Raw genomic sequence first — 14,445 nt, forward strand, 5'->3', positions numbered from 1 at the left:
TAGGTATGTTATATACAGCTGTGTGACCTCAGCTTTCCGTGCCTTGTATTTTTTACTTTCTGCAAATTGAATATAAGGCAATGACTGCTTTCCTAGAGGGATTGTGAAGATTAAGAGAGTTCAGGTGTTTACATCCTTTTGTGTGCAGATCTAGCACACCATAGATTTTTTTCCCAGTACTTTTATTTGTTCTTTTTTCATATATTTTTATTGTAATTAATAGAAGGGTTACATTATATTCACCAGATAGAATGTGCATTGCTTCACATACCTTGATACCCTTTCTCATGTCTTAGTCCCCATTTCCCTCCCCCACCTCCACCCCTCATTTTGTTTTCCTCCTTTCCCTATCCGACTTCAAATAAACAAATACAAATACATTCAATATATCAGATAACCAGGGACAGCAAAAGAGATGAGAGATAACATAGTACATTAATACAACAATCACTCATTATATGGCTTTTGTTTCTATATCCTGGAGGTCCTTTCATTTAGCATCATTCTATATGGCCTTATGTATCTAGGTTTTGAAGAACCTGAGACTTTTATCTCCAATTTACCTCTAGAAAATGGGAATTGGGGCTTGGCTCAAGGATAGGACAGTAGCCTAGAGCTGAAGAGCTCAGGGACACTGCTCAGGCCCAGGGGTGGTGCCGTAGCCTTGAGCTGAAGAGTTCAGGGATAGCACCCAGGTCAAGTTAAAGCTCCATGACCACATGATCGAATGTGAACATATTAGATAAAACTCACAAAATTTATCAAAACCTCTGTCAGTTGCTATAACTACTATGCATTTGTTGTTGTTGTTGTTGTTGTTTTTATTGTAATTAGTAAAAGGGTTACATGATATTTGCCAGATAGAAGGTGCATTAATTCACATACATTGATACCCTTTTACATGTCTTGGTACCCGTTTCCCTCCCCCCCCACACCCCCCACCCATCTTGGTTTTCCCCCCTTCCCTATCAAATTTCAAATATCCAAATACAAATAAATTCAATATATCAGATAACAAAGTGAGATACTATACCAATATGAGATAACCAAGGGACAGCAAAGGAGATGAGAGACAACATAGTACATTAAGGACAACAATCATTCATTATATGGCTTTTGTTTCAGTATCCTGGAGGTCCTTTCAATTAGCTTCACATTCTATGTCCTTATGTATCAAGATTTTGCTCTATTGCAAATCTCTGCTAACTACTATACATTTTGAGTCTAATCTTTTTTAAACACAAAGACAGCTTTTCCATGTGTTGCATGTTTGAATTTTTTCAATATGCACCACTATTCATTTTATTTAGCACTGTAACTTAAGCAGTTTACCATATGAAAAATATTCTGTGATATTATGCTAGTATAATTTATGTAAGACACTCCCATGTTCAATCTTTATTACATCTAATTTCTCACTCAACTATAATGCTGCAAGAAACATCTTTTGGAGCACAAACAAAAAAGGCAAGAAATAGGTACAGTGGCACACATGTGAAATCCCAATTACATGGCATATATAAAGTAGGAGGAGAATTACATTCTAAGATCAGCTATGTGGGGGAAAATGCTGAAAGTTCTATCTGAGAAATATTTACAAAAATTTACTTAGGATGTGGCTCAAATTGTACAGCTCCTGCCTAAAAAACCCACGTCCTGAATTTAAACCCTAATTTTAAAAGGAAGTTAAGTAAGAGATGGGACAAGAAGTAGCATAGATTCTGTATAGGAAATATCCTGGCCTTGTATCTAGCCAGCCAGAAATAAATAAGCATACTGCTTTCTAGAACATGATCATCAAGATATGTCACAGACACTCTCAAGTTGGTAAAGGAAAAAAAAAAAACATGAGGGGCAAAAACATACAATGTAAGGGGCAAAAATAACCATTCCTTTGAATGCTGAATCACAGTGAATTCTCAAAGCAGGATAAATGCTGGGCAATGGAAAAGCATAAATGTGGAGTCGCTGGGGGACTGGCCTGGAGAGGGCTTCTGCCTTACTGCACAAATGTGTTGATTATATGTCTCTAATGAGGCTGGAGGAAAGATGGTTGAAACATTTCCTCAGACAATGGACCATTTGAGAAGTCACTTCCTGCCACTTTCCATGCCCTTAAGGGGGAATCTCATACTGGCTCCCAATACACAGTGACGGCTATGTTGAAAGCCAGACTTCTGCACAAATGCCTGCCTGCCAGAGTGATAGGCCTCTACTCCAGGACTGAGAGATGAATTACACATAGCTCTTCATGCTTAAATGTCCACTCAGATAGAATGAAATCTGCAAAAGTTTTCAATGCACAATCATAGCAAAGTAGCTGTCAGGGTTTCCCCATATTTCATTTATGCTAGAATTTTACATATCATCTGAGAAACAGAAATTCTTCTCTTCCCAAATGAGCAACACTTTGAACTCAGCCCTGACCCTCACATGATAAAAATCTGGGCCATTAAAAAGTAACATAAAGTGTTTTGTTGTTTTGTTCTGGCTCTTCCCCTGAAACCCATCCAAGTGCAAAATACTGTTGCCTGTGTTCACAATGAGGAAGACATAGAAAGAACATGGTATTTAAGAAAGAGTTTTCAGAAAAGTCCTTATAAGGGCAAAGAGAAACATTTGATGCCAAATTCTTTCCTAATTTAAGACATTGTGAGACCAATTTTTAGTTTTTAAGGGAAAGAAAAGGAATAAAAGGAATTCCAGGACAAAAATCTTCTCAAATTTCTTGTATGAACTAAATGTACTGATGAGCAGACATTGTCCAGTTCACTTAAAGAGCCCTGGACAACTTAAACGCCCTTTGTGTGCCGGACTAGCACCAGCCCAAATAAAAGATCACATCCCTTCTCCAAATCTTCTCTCTTTCCAGAATCTCAACAGAATTCAGTACTCTACCATTTAAACATATTAATACTTTTCTTTGGAACCCTTAAGTTACCTCATGGGAATGGATCTTCACCAGACTCACTTGGGGTTCTATTGAAGTGCAGATTTCTGAGTCCTTGCCTGAAATTCTAATATGTGAGAATCTAACAGGGATCTGGGTATCTCTTCTGTTACAGAGACACCCTTGAAAACCAGAGTCATTGGGTAAAGAATTCTGGTCTTTAAACTATAGACTTAATGCCTCATCTGAAAAGCTCATTGCAGACATTTAGGCAATCATTTTGTTTCTGCAACTCTGCATTTTCCACAGTGACAAGATTACCATGAGATCATATGTGAGAAAGGACCTGTAGTATACATATTGAAGTATTTCATATGTTCTTCTGTGAATTTCCTAGTTAGAGGAGAAACTATCAGAAAGAGGAATGCTTTATTCTATTTTTCTATTGGTAATGTCATGCTTATAGCCAGTTTCCAGTAAATGATTAACATGAAACACTGTATAATATTAAGTTGCACTAACACTGTAATACCTGTAAAAATTCAATTAGCCACCAAGGGTCCAGAGCAGAATTTCCCTCAGAAAAGTTAATGTTAGCCAGGTCTTTGTCTTCAATCTGCTGTTGTATCCCTATTAGAGTTCATTAAACTTAATGAAGTTGTTTGTGGTCTGACAATGCTTATAAATCAAGTATCCAAGCCCTCCTGGACAATTTATAGAATTTGCCAGAAGGAAAATAAGTCAGGTGGCCCAAGAAGTCATGTTGACCTAGCCAAAATAGAATTAGAATGAATGATCTTTAATTTTGGAACTTTTTATTGAGGATAGTCTTAGTTAAGGTTGCTATAGCAAAAAACCATAAACTGGTGTGTAGAAAATTAGCCTTCAGTCTTGGAGACTTGGAATTCATAGATAAAAGTAGAAACTGATTTAGTTCCTTAAGAGGCTCTCTTTCTGGTTTGCCTCCTTGCCATAACCATACATAACAGGGGAAGGCTTTGTCCCTTACTCCAATTATGGGGGCACTCTTCTATTACATAGGCTCTACCATCATAACCTCAGCAAGCCAAATTATCTTTTAAGTCTCCATCTCCACATACCATCACATTGAGAAGCGAAGACAATGTTTGAGAGAGATAACTCAAGCGCTTAATAGCACGGATATTGTTTTACTGTGTTGCCTTTTGTATAATATATTGGGAACAATGTCATATCCCTCCTTTACAAATGAAAGAAAACAATGGAATCACAAGGAAGTTAAATGACTGACTCTGAGGGCCTCATTTGTCTTCATAAAGAAGACGACCAATAGTGGAGTGAATCTGATCACATGGGCCTGCTGGTGAAATAAGGAGATCAGATATGGCTGGCACCATCTTGGCCACATGGTTAAGGTTGGATCTAGTATCTTGTCTTCATGGTGGGAGAAGGTGACAAAACACTACCTGCTGCTAGGTAAGGGGTATGCCTGAATCCCTTTAGGCAGGGTTGGTACTTGGCTGATAGGACACTGAACCTGTTACTGGGAATTTCCTGTCACCCTACCCCTGAGCTGTTAGGTCATGCTACACATCTCCATGTTTTCATCCTGTGTCCTATCTTCTGTATATTCTTCTGTATATCTCTGTATATTCACTCCATTGGAGCTGAATTGTTTTTTTGTCATTGTTTTTGTTCTTTCTTTCCTCTCTGGCCTGTTCCCTAACCATGTATTTTCTGGCTACAGGTATGTGAGACAGGAGTCCACTGTGTAGTCACTGGCCTTCTAATAATGACTCCAAGAAGATTTGACTTCTCAAACTGAGGCTTTATGTATCCCTACCTTACCACACTGAACACCCACAGAAGGCTGAGGCTGAGTGAGCTCATGGTCATTATGGACTCTTACCTCTGCTCTGTTCCAAGGTTGAATAATTCCCTTTTCCTGATGATATAGTATTTATTTAAATTTGGTAGGTCTTCTTTCAGATTTTGGTTAGTTGGACAGGCTCTGGAGTCTTGTGAAGTCATTGTTTCCTAAAGTGAGTTTTATGTGGTTAAAGAATGAACTGTTTTAATATAAACACTTGCATATTTATAGGTTTGGTTATTAAGGAAAAAGCATAAAAGCAGCTTATCAGCTCATAATTTTAAGAGTATTGCAGACATGTTATTTAAAACCATGAGTTGGTATAAAGTCAATTTAATGAAAAGTATTAAATAAGAGTTTAGTACCAACTGAACAGGTATCACCAAAGTGTATGTAGATCCTTTACTAATAATATAAATTTTGGAAATATGACTTTCAGTTGATTTTATATATGTCTCCTTCTATGATGAATTGATTTTATGGATTAATTTTTGAGATGATAATATGCAGTTGTATATTTTCAAGTTCTTCAGGGTGCCTCAAAGTCTCTCCTTTGGAGCGAACGTATTTATGGCTTATTAAATTTTGAAATGCTGATTATGTGACTGTAAATCATGCTAAATATAAAGATACTAATAATAGTTCATCTACTGACTATTTGCATGATGAAGCACTGTTGTGTTCACTCACTTTACATACACTATTGTTAATTATCATATTCCCTGTGAGGTAAGTATCAATAGCCTCAGCTCACAGGTGTGGAAACTTTTCCTAAAAAGTTGAATATCTCCAGCTCTCTAGTTTAATAAGTATGTGGGACAAATAATCAACTAAATTTCCTAAAATAAATTGCCAAAATGTCTTAAGTACCCTATGCAGTAAAGTGAGTATATTATAGTTATAGAAAAAGTAGGTGTGTGTGTGTGTGTGTGTGTGTGTGTGTGTGTGTGTGTGTGTGTGTGTAAGTGAAATGAGTCAATTTTCTTAAGTGAGTTGCCTTTCACTAGGTCTGTTGAATCCTTGTTACTTCTGGTAACTATATTTATCCATAATACCCTATCTTATCCAGGCAACTTAAGGTTGGATACCTATCCTGGTCCAGTGCAAATCTAACTATTCTTCCTGGAAGTCTACATTGAGGATTATTGTTTTTGAAAAAGAGGACAAATGAATTTGGATATTTTGACAAAAATGGACTGTCTTGCATGTACGTAGAGGGAAGAGTAACATAGCAGTGGTCTATAATCAGGAAATGGGGCCTTACAACAGAGAGAAAGAGAAGAGGCACATAAAGAGATAGAAATGAAGACTAAGACAGAGACAGAGACAGACAGATGGAGATGACACAGAATCTGGATTCCTATTTATAGCACCCTTGCAAAGTCCAATTGATGCATCTCTTGCCTCTGTACCGTTGGTGTGTCCATAGAATAAATTTTTCTATTTTAATTAAGCTAGTTTCACATGGATCTCTGTCATGATAGCCAAAAAGATGTTAAATAATACAGTTACAATGTTCAGAAGAAATTTCACTTTAGAAACTATTTCCAATCAGTGATCCTGAATCATTTACCAGAAGGAACTACAAAGCAGATACTTCCCTTTCATTTTAAAAGTACATTTAACCATCCTGTACTAGGTACACTTGACAGGCAATAAATCACTAAAGTTCTTGATAGGCTTGATAAAATACCTTAACTACGTTTGCATCACACAGACGTTCAAATAAGAAAACACATTACATTCCCACAGAAAAGAGGAAAGACGGCCTTCATTTATAAGATAAATCTCAGTTTGTTGCAAGTAGGTTTTTTTATGCTGCATTGTCCACTCATCCTATCATAAACATTCATACTAGGAATTCTAAAATTTTTTTTTGGCCCAGACAAAACTAGGCAGATTTAGTAACAAAAGTATGTCTATTTAAAAACTGTCCCTTACTTAGCATGTGTTAATATGATGGTACGTACCAGAAGAACAAAATAAAATCATCACAAGAAAAGACTGCAAAACACAAGCACTCTGGATAATTCAAACATAAGATTTTTAGCCAGTTCAATTTGGTTTTGATTTCATACATCACCAAAGTAGGGCATTAAGAAAGACTCTGCAGAGTACATTTTTTGCTGTTGCTCATCCACATTTTCCCCTGAGTTTAAAAAAGAAAGAAAAGACCAAAAACAAAACAAGAAAAAGGAATAGCAAAGCATTTTTTTCATTGAATTGATTTTTTCAAATGAAGTTAGCAATTAAAATCAGATTTTTAAAGCGAGAGAACTACATCTGGGCAAAGCACTTATATTAAAATTTTTAGCAGAATGTGGATTAAATTATTGTTTTTTATATGAACCACCCTGCAAAAAAGGCATAGACTTTGCAATAAAAAAAATCAATCAACGCAAAGGAGAACATTTTTAACAGTAGTAAAAATGAAAGCAGAATTAAAATGTAGTATAAAATATTTTCAAGGATAATAATTCTACAAAAATATCTGATTATAATGCCTTCCTTGTTAAAATTTATCTTTTTCCTAGGACTTTCTTTTAACTAATTATTTTTAGCTTATTGTAGAAACTCTTCAGCACATACCTATTAAACTCTGCAATAAGGTTCTCCAATAGATTTTGGGCAGCAAATCTACATGAGCATTACTATCTGGTCTTTTTTACTTAATTCTCTTATCCTGCAAGTTCTTCCTTTGTTTTTATCCTAGATACAAAAGATAAGTCCACATGTGTGAAAGGTGCTTGACTATGTGAATATTTGCAAAATTTAATAGGTGTGAAGTGATCTAAATGTTAGACACAGCAATTGAATTAAAAACATGGTGTCAAGAATTTAAAAAAAATCTCAATAGTAACATATCAGATTTTTTAAAAATGTAGTTGACTTTTCTTTCACAGGTTGAAAACTTTCTAAACAATTGGCTCTCTCAGATTATTTTTGAAGGGATAAGGTGTTGTATAAGACTTAAATTAAGCATTTATATTTAGAAATATAACCTCTCCTTGAATTTACCATGACACTAAGAGAAATTACTAGGTCATGGTGGTATATTATATACTAGAGCAATGGACAAATCAATCCCACACTAAGAAATAAATCATTTTCTACACAAATTCTATCAGGAACAATGTTTCTCTAAATTCCCAAGAGGGATTCTTCCACTCTGGGAATGTTAAAAAGCAAATATTTAGCCTGGGGATCTCCCACTGGAATCCTAGCTACTCAGGAGACTGAGATCTGCTGATTGCATTTCAAAGCCAACTTAGGCTGTAAAGCCCATGAGCCTATCACCAGTCAACTACCAAGAAAACCAGATGTAGACTTGTGGATCAAGTTGTAGAGTGCTAGTCTTGAGCAAAACATCTGAGGGACATTGCCCAGGCCTTGTGTTCAAGCCCCAGAATAGGACATGGACAGACACACACACACACACACACACACACACACACACACACGTACACACACACACAGCAGAAAGATTTGCATCTTCATCTTGAGAGAAAGTCTCTTGTCTTGTTTTTTTCTCTCTCTCATTTTAAGTGTTATCACTTGTCTGAAGCTTTTCCTTATTAGCTCCTTCCTTTCCACCCATAGGCCACTGCACTAGCATTAATAAATTTACCTGTGTTCCCATACCATTTGTATCAACAACTGTAGCACAGTATTGATCATGTATTATAATTAGTTGTATGCACATAAATTAATCCCCATACTCTCTGAGATTTTAAAAGTAGAAACAATATGTAATTTATTTAATGTTTTGTTTATAGTAAGTACCCAGAAAATTTTCATGAGCAATAAATTGCATAAAAGCATCTTATTAGGAGCCAGGAGTTTGGCCTAGTGGTTAAAGTGCTTGCCTAGCATGCGCGAAGACCCAGGTTCAATTTCTTGGTACCACATACATACAAAAAGCGCTGGAAGTGGTGCTGAGGCTCTAGTGGTAGAGCTCTAGCCTTGAGAAAGTCCAAGGACAGTGCTCAGGCCCTGAGCTCAAGCCCAGGACTGGCAAAAAAAAAAAAAAACATCTTATTAGAAGTTTGCCCATGAATTCACTTGCTCGTACCTCAGTCATTCACTTATTAGTACTCCTATCCTGAAAGTAGTATTATTCAATGTACATTTTACTCTTAGGGAAAGTAGTAGTTTACCAGACCATTATTGAGAAGCACATAGTACATTCTTAGAAGTCATTTGGAGCTTACAATTGCATGATACCATGTAGTAGACTAGAATAGTAAAATAAATAATATAGCCCTGCTCAAAATTTTTAACAATGGCTATCTCTGATGTAAAACATATATCATATACTTGAGGAAACTTCTTGAATGGTTGAATAATTGTAGCTGAAGTTCCAATTTTTCTGTTAAAGCAGGTAATAAAAGTATATGATCATATCTGGTGAATATAATGTAACCTTTCTATTAATTACAATAAAAATATATGAAAAAAGTATATGATAAAAATTTATCATCATCTACACATTTTCATCAAACCTTTTTCACACACAGGCAAGCCTCCTTCTATGATAACAAACTCACACAACCCTCATAAGTCAATCCTCACTAAAACTTTTAATACTTTCTGTATTCAGAATATTATTAAAATGCTCATTAGGTTATTCTAGTTGCATTGTATTTGTTTTAGCTGTATGCTCCTTTTATAAGTTGATTTTCTCAATGTGATGGAAAATATTTTCATTTTAAGTAAGAGGTAGTATCTTTGCTTCTATAAAGCAAAATGCTTTATTTTTTGTTTCTCCATAGGAATAGTGGTCTGTGTGCTACCTAAAATCCCAAAAGCTGTGCAGTATTTTATTCCTTTTGGAGTTTCACTCCATGGAAAAGTTTGGTTTGATGCCATATTAATGCATGGGTAAATGGCCATAATCACTGAGTTTTAAGTTTTCAGAGCTGGGAGGAACTTTAGGAGTAATATAGTACAGAGTTCTGCCAATGCAAGAATCCCAATTTCTGATGGGCAAAATCTACCTGAATACAACCTGGGGGGAGAAATCATCTTCTCAGAGAGAGCCTATTCCATTTCCAAAGAAGTCTAATTCTCAGAATGCACTTCCATTTATTGAGCCAAAATCAGATTCCCTGGACTTCAAACATTGATCCTGGCTCTAGCCTCTAGTGTTTGAAAGATTTAATCTAATCCCTCTTCAAATATTAAATAGCAGCCATAGTTCCCCCTAGGTATTTTCCAGGAGAGCCTATAAACCTGACTTAATCTGTATCATCCAGCCCACATGTGTCTATTAACCACAAAGACATCGTGAGAGATCATTTCAAAAGTCTTGCTTGTGTACTGATGCCAGCATGTTTTTCAACTACCAAATGAATAAGCCTAGAGAATTGTTCATGATTGCTCCTAAGAAATGCACATTGGATCTTAGCAATCACTGCCTACTTCTGTGTGCACATAGCAGTCTGTTTAATAACTTGGTTGAAACTGTGCTCATTTTTTTCTTTGCAGAATCCATCCTACTTCCTGTGTCATTCACTGCTCAACCAGGGGGAGAAATTTTCCATATTTAAAAGAGAAGGGAAGATAGATAACTCGAGGCTTTGGTTGACACAGAGGCAGAAAGCCTTGATGAAGAGAAACACGAAGGAATTACAAGGAACAAACTAGTACAACTAAAGTGACAAGAGAAGAGCAAGTGGCAGGAGTCAGAGTGACCCAGAGAAAGGTCAAATTGTGGCAGGGATGGGGAGCTAGAGTCACAGATTTGACGAGGCATCACAAGAGACACTTCAGAAATTTCACATGAGACACTTCAGAAATCACACCTGTGGCACAGAAGGAGCAAATAATCTAGCTTCCTTTCCTTCTAGCCATTTCTTCTCCAATCTAGTATCTGGATTTCTCTCTAGCTAAATCCATTGTCTTCTCCAAGTCTGAATGAGCAAGACACAACTTTTTCTTTTCCTTTCTGCTCTTTTTTTTGGGGGGGAGAGGCGGGTCATGGGGCTTGAACTCAGCCTGGCTGCTGTCCCTGAGCTCTTCAGCTCAAAGCTACTGCCCTACCCTTGAGCCAAGCCCCACTTCCCATTTTTGAGAGCTTAATTGGAGATGAGTCTCAGGTTCTTTTGTGCCCAGGCTGGCTTTGAACCTTGATCCTCAGATCTCAGCCTCCTGAGTAGCTAGGATTACAGATGTGTGTGAGCCACAGCACTCAGCAACACAACTTGTATATTGCTGCTATTTATTTCTACACCAGTTACCAATATATTACATACAAGGCAAATTGAATTAACACAATGTGATTTTTGAACAATTCAATTAGTCCCCCCAGATTATCCTTTTTCTCTCTTCCTTTGTTTGCTAATAAAATCCAATTTATTTCTGCTCATTTACATTATGTAATTTTAGTTTAGATTTGGTACAGATAGTTAGTGTAATATAGATCCAATTTTACTTCCTAGAAGATTGACCTGCCATATCCACACTTGCTGACCTTCCCTAACAAGGTACACTTGACTTCCATTGTGAGGCACAAGAAACGCATCACAAAACTTTCATTGTGAGATCAGCATGCATTGTGTACACAAAGAACCTAATATATTGAACCCTCTATTGTACAACTACTGGAAGATTTAGAAGTTTCATTGTGAGATACGTGAAACGAATCACCAAGAAGTCCCATTGACATTGAAATGATGCATCTCAAAAGGTCTTCAATATTCCATTTGTACATTTTCTGTAATTCCTTTTTCTCTTTTCAGATTTTTTACTAAAAGAATGTTTATAAAGTATCCCTGGCACAAACATTTTTACATTTAACAGCCGGTAGCTTTAGAAAATCATGTCAGCTGGCTGGCTGGGTTCATGAATTTAACTATTCTCAACAAAATGGCAGGTTTAAAAAAAAAACAGTAATTGGCAAAAGTGAAGAGCCATCAGATCATTGTGTTTATTCAGGAGGCATATCCAGCTTATTCTGATGGCCCAAAGTATGGATTTCAGTCCCACAGACTCTAATGTGATCTTCCAGTGGGGATTATGGAACTGAGTAATGTCCCTTATTAGCCATGAAGAACAATTGAACACTTGAGATGCCACTAATCCATGTCAACATGTGTAGTACAGCTGAAATACAAGACAAGTACACAAAAATACTTTGCAATATATTTTATGTTGAGTATAAGTTAAAACAATATTAACTTAGTTGCACTGGATTAAACACAAAGTTAGTAGAATTAAGTCCTCTGCTTCTTTGACTTTGAGTTTTTTTTAAATAAATGTAAAATGATATCTGTGCTGTTACTAACAGTTGTGGTTATCTTAATCTTTATGTTGGATAGGGCAGGACTTGATCAAATGAAGAAGTCCCTGCTGGCTGAGATTGGACTTAACAACTAAGGGAGAAGTCATCTTTCCTTTTAATTAGTTCTGCAATTGCCACAAGTTCAAAGTCAGCCATTGAAAAGAAACAAGTCAATTCTCTTCACTCAAGCAAAACTCCCAGTGTGGTTTATAAGAGTTCTGCCTGGAAGAAACAAATGTGATTAAGCCTATGATGCTAAACATTTTCTCTTTTCCAAAACTTTTTCAGTGTACGGATAGCTACCAGACTGTACTGGTGCAGAATAGAAAAAAGGATGAAGGAATAATAAAGGAATGATTTGAAAGTGTTGTTTTGAAACATGTAAGTAGTGCTGTCAGCTGCTGGTTCTTTCCATTTTGTACATTTACATCTCCTGACTGGAGTTTAAGAACATTTCGCTGCGTGTTACTATCAATCATCCTTAACCTAGAAAGTGCACTGTACATTAGTAACAGTTAATTGGCATATTTAAAGTAAATAGCTACTTAGTTTTGTTGTGACGATTTTGCATACAAATCTATAGCACCACATGCTTTGTTTGTTTCAATAACATTCTTGTCTACAATAGTGCCACCTCTGACAGTAGATTTTAATACATACACACTGAAATACCCAGGAACTAGAAGGCATGCAATGTGTGAGCAGGCACTCCTTGCTCACTGAATGCTGTCCATGCACAGGAATGAAACAAAAACATTTAAGGAATAGGTTATGTAAAAATTTAGAATGGTAAAGAAAGAAGTGGAATGAATGATAGGAATAATAAATTTACCTGTACTTTTTCTGAAAATGTTAAAGAGCCAACAAGTTGAATTACTTAGCAGACATTATTTTTGCCTCTTCTTTGTCAAAAGTCAAGTTCACATGCAACAATAATCATTTCCTAAAGATCACCAAGGTTCATCACTCCTTGATGTCCAGTAGCAAATAGAATTGGGCACTAGAAAGAAGATAGATATTTAATAAAGGAATGATAAAATGACATGAAAAACATCCATGATACAGACCTTAAAAACAAAAAACCTCTATTCCCTTTGGTGTATAAAACAGAGTACAATGTCTATAAGCCTGGAGATATCACTTTTTTTCAGAATCAACTTCCTTTACTACCTAGGTCAAAAGACATGGTATTCATATTTATAGGACTATATGTGTGTTTGTGTGTGTGTGTGTGTGTGTGTGTGTGTGTGTGTGTGTGTGTAACAATACAAATGATTCTGAACATGAAATATTGTCATGGCCCATGGAAGTCCTATAAATACATCATGTTTAAGTGTAAGTGCAATTAGAGACCACAGTAATAGTGCTATTAGCACAAAGAATATCCTTTAAGCTTTATTAAGAAGTTAATGTACAAAACTAAGTTTGATGACAATAACTTAGAGACCTAACCAATGCTCATCTCTAGTGTTTCTTTGGAAAACAATAAAGTTGTGCTCAGAATTTCATTTACAAATGCCACCAAAAAACAAGAATTTGCTGCCTTTATTACCTGACAATCCTAACTGTGGTGTTCTTCTAGCTTTGGGATGTGACAGTGTGATCTGCAAAGGTGGTTCATCTGTTCTTCACTCCCATGCACACACCTACCGAGTAAGGAAAAAGAGAAAAAGGAGTTGCATTCGTGTTATCTCAAGCATTGTAAAATATGAAGAGAATTTCTCCTTCTCAGTAAAACCATCAGGAAGAATTTCCCATCTGTTGTAAGTTTCTAATATTGAACTCTTCCGTTGAGGCCCAGTCTTTCATGGTTCCTGAGAATTTCGAAATAGATGCTTTGCCATCACTGACTGAAAATGAAAAAGTAAAATTCTTCCTTAATGCAACTCGTTTCATTTCGCTGTCTAGTAAAGGTCTCTGGGCTGATACTGAGTTTGGAGGACCATTGCATTTCTGCCATGCACTCATTTTAATTAGTGAACACATCCTATTCCTTTTTCTTTGGGATGTTTCTAATATGTAATTGTTTCTTTCCACACTACCATTAAAACTCCAGCAACACAGTTATCACTGACTAAAAGTCTGACACACCGTCCTCCTTCTGGGTTCCATTGTGTCCATTTTAATCCATCTTAACTAACATGATAAAATTGTAGGCACCTTATAAGCTATCTGTGGTAATAAACATGGTTTTGATTTCCCTCAGTGTATGGTGAATGTATACTCCTGTAAACTAATATGCAATCAAGTATTGGGAATGTAATCACATTCTTGGCTGAGAGCCATGTCAAACTGTTTTGTAAGTTTCTAAAACTAGTCTCTTTTCTGCATTTGCCACATCACTGACTATCACCAGTTTTCTAATGTGCAGACTACACTCAAAGTAGCACCAATCAACTATTCTAGTTGATTGGACTAGTGAAT

At 36.2% G+C, this 14,445-nt stretch overlaps 2 long non-coding RNA genes across 2 annotated transcripts in view; one reads left to right on the forward strand and one right to left on the reverse strand.

The window, feature by feature from the left end:
• The first annotated feature begins 11,345 nt into the window (after positions 1-11,345).
• Positions 11,346-13,865, forward strand: LOC150064240 (uncharacterized). The gene is made up of 3 exons (XR_016535140.1): positions 11,346-11,427; positions 12,310-12,402; positions 13,604-13,865. It is a non-coding gene; the product is annotated as an uncharacterized LOC150064240 (long non-coding RNA).
• The window catches only part of LOC150064241 (uncharacterized), a 28,667-nt gene continuing 27,112 nt past the window's right edge, over positions 12,891-14,445 (reverse strand). The window contains exons 4-5 of the long non-coding RNA XR_016535141.1: positions 13,574-13,667; positions 12,891-13,021 (exon numbers count right to left, since the gene is read on the reverse strand). This is a non-coding gene — a long non-coding RNA (uncharacterized LOC150064241). The remainder of the gene's footprint in view (positions 13,022-13,573; positions 13,668-14,445) is intronic.

Source organism: Megascapheus bottae, chromosome 4 (genome assembly GCF_031878675.1).
Source record: "Megascapheus bottae isolate mThoBot1 chromosome 4, mThoBot2.hap1, whole genome shotgun sequence".
Classification (NCBI taxonomy): Eukaryota; Metazoa; Chordata; class Mammalia; order Rodentia; family Geomyidae; genus Megascapheus; species Megascapheus bottae.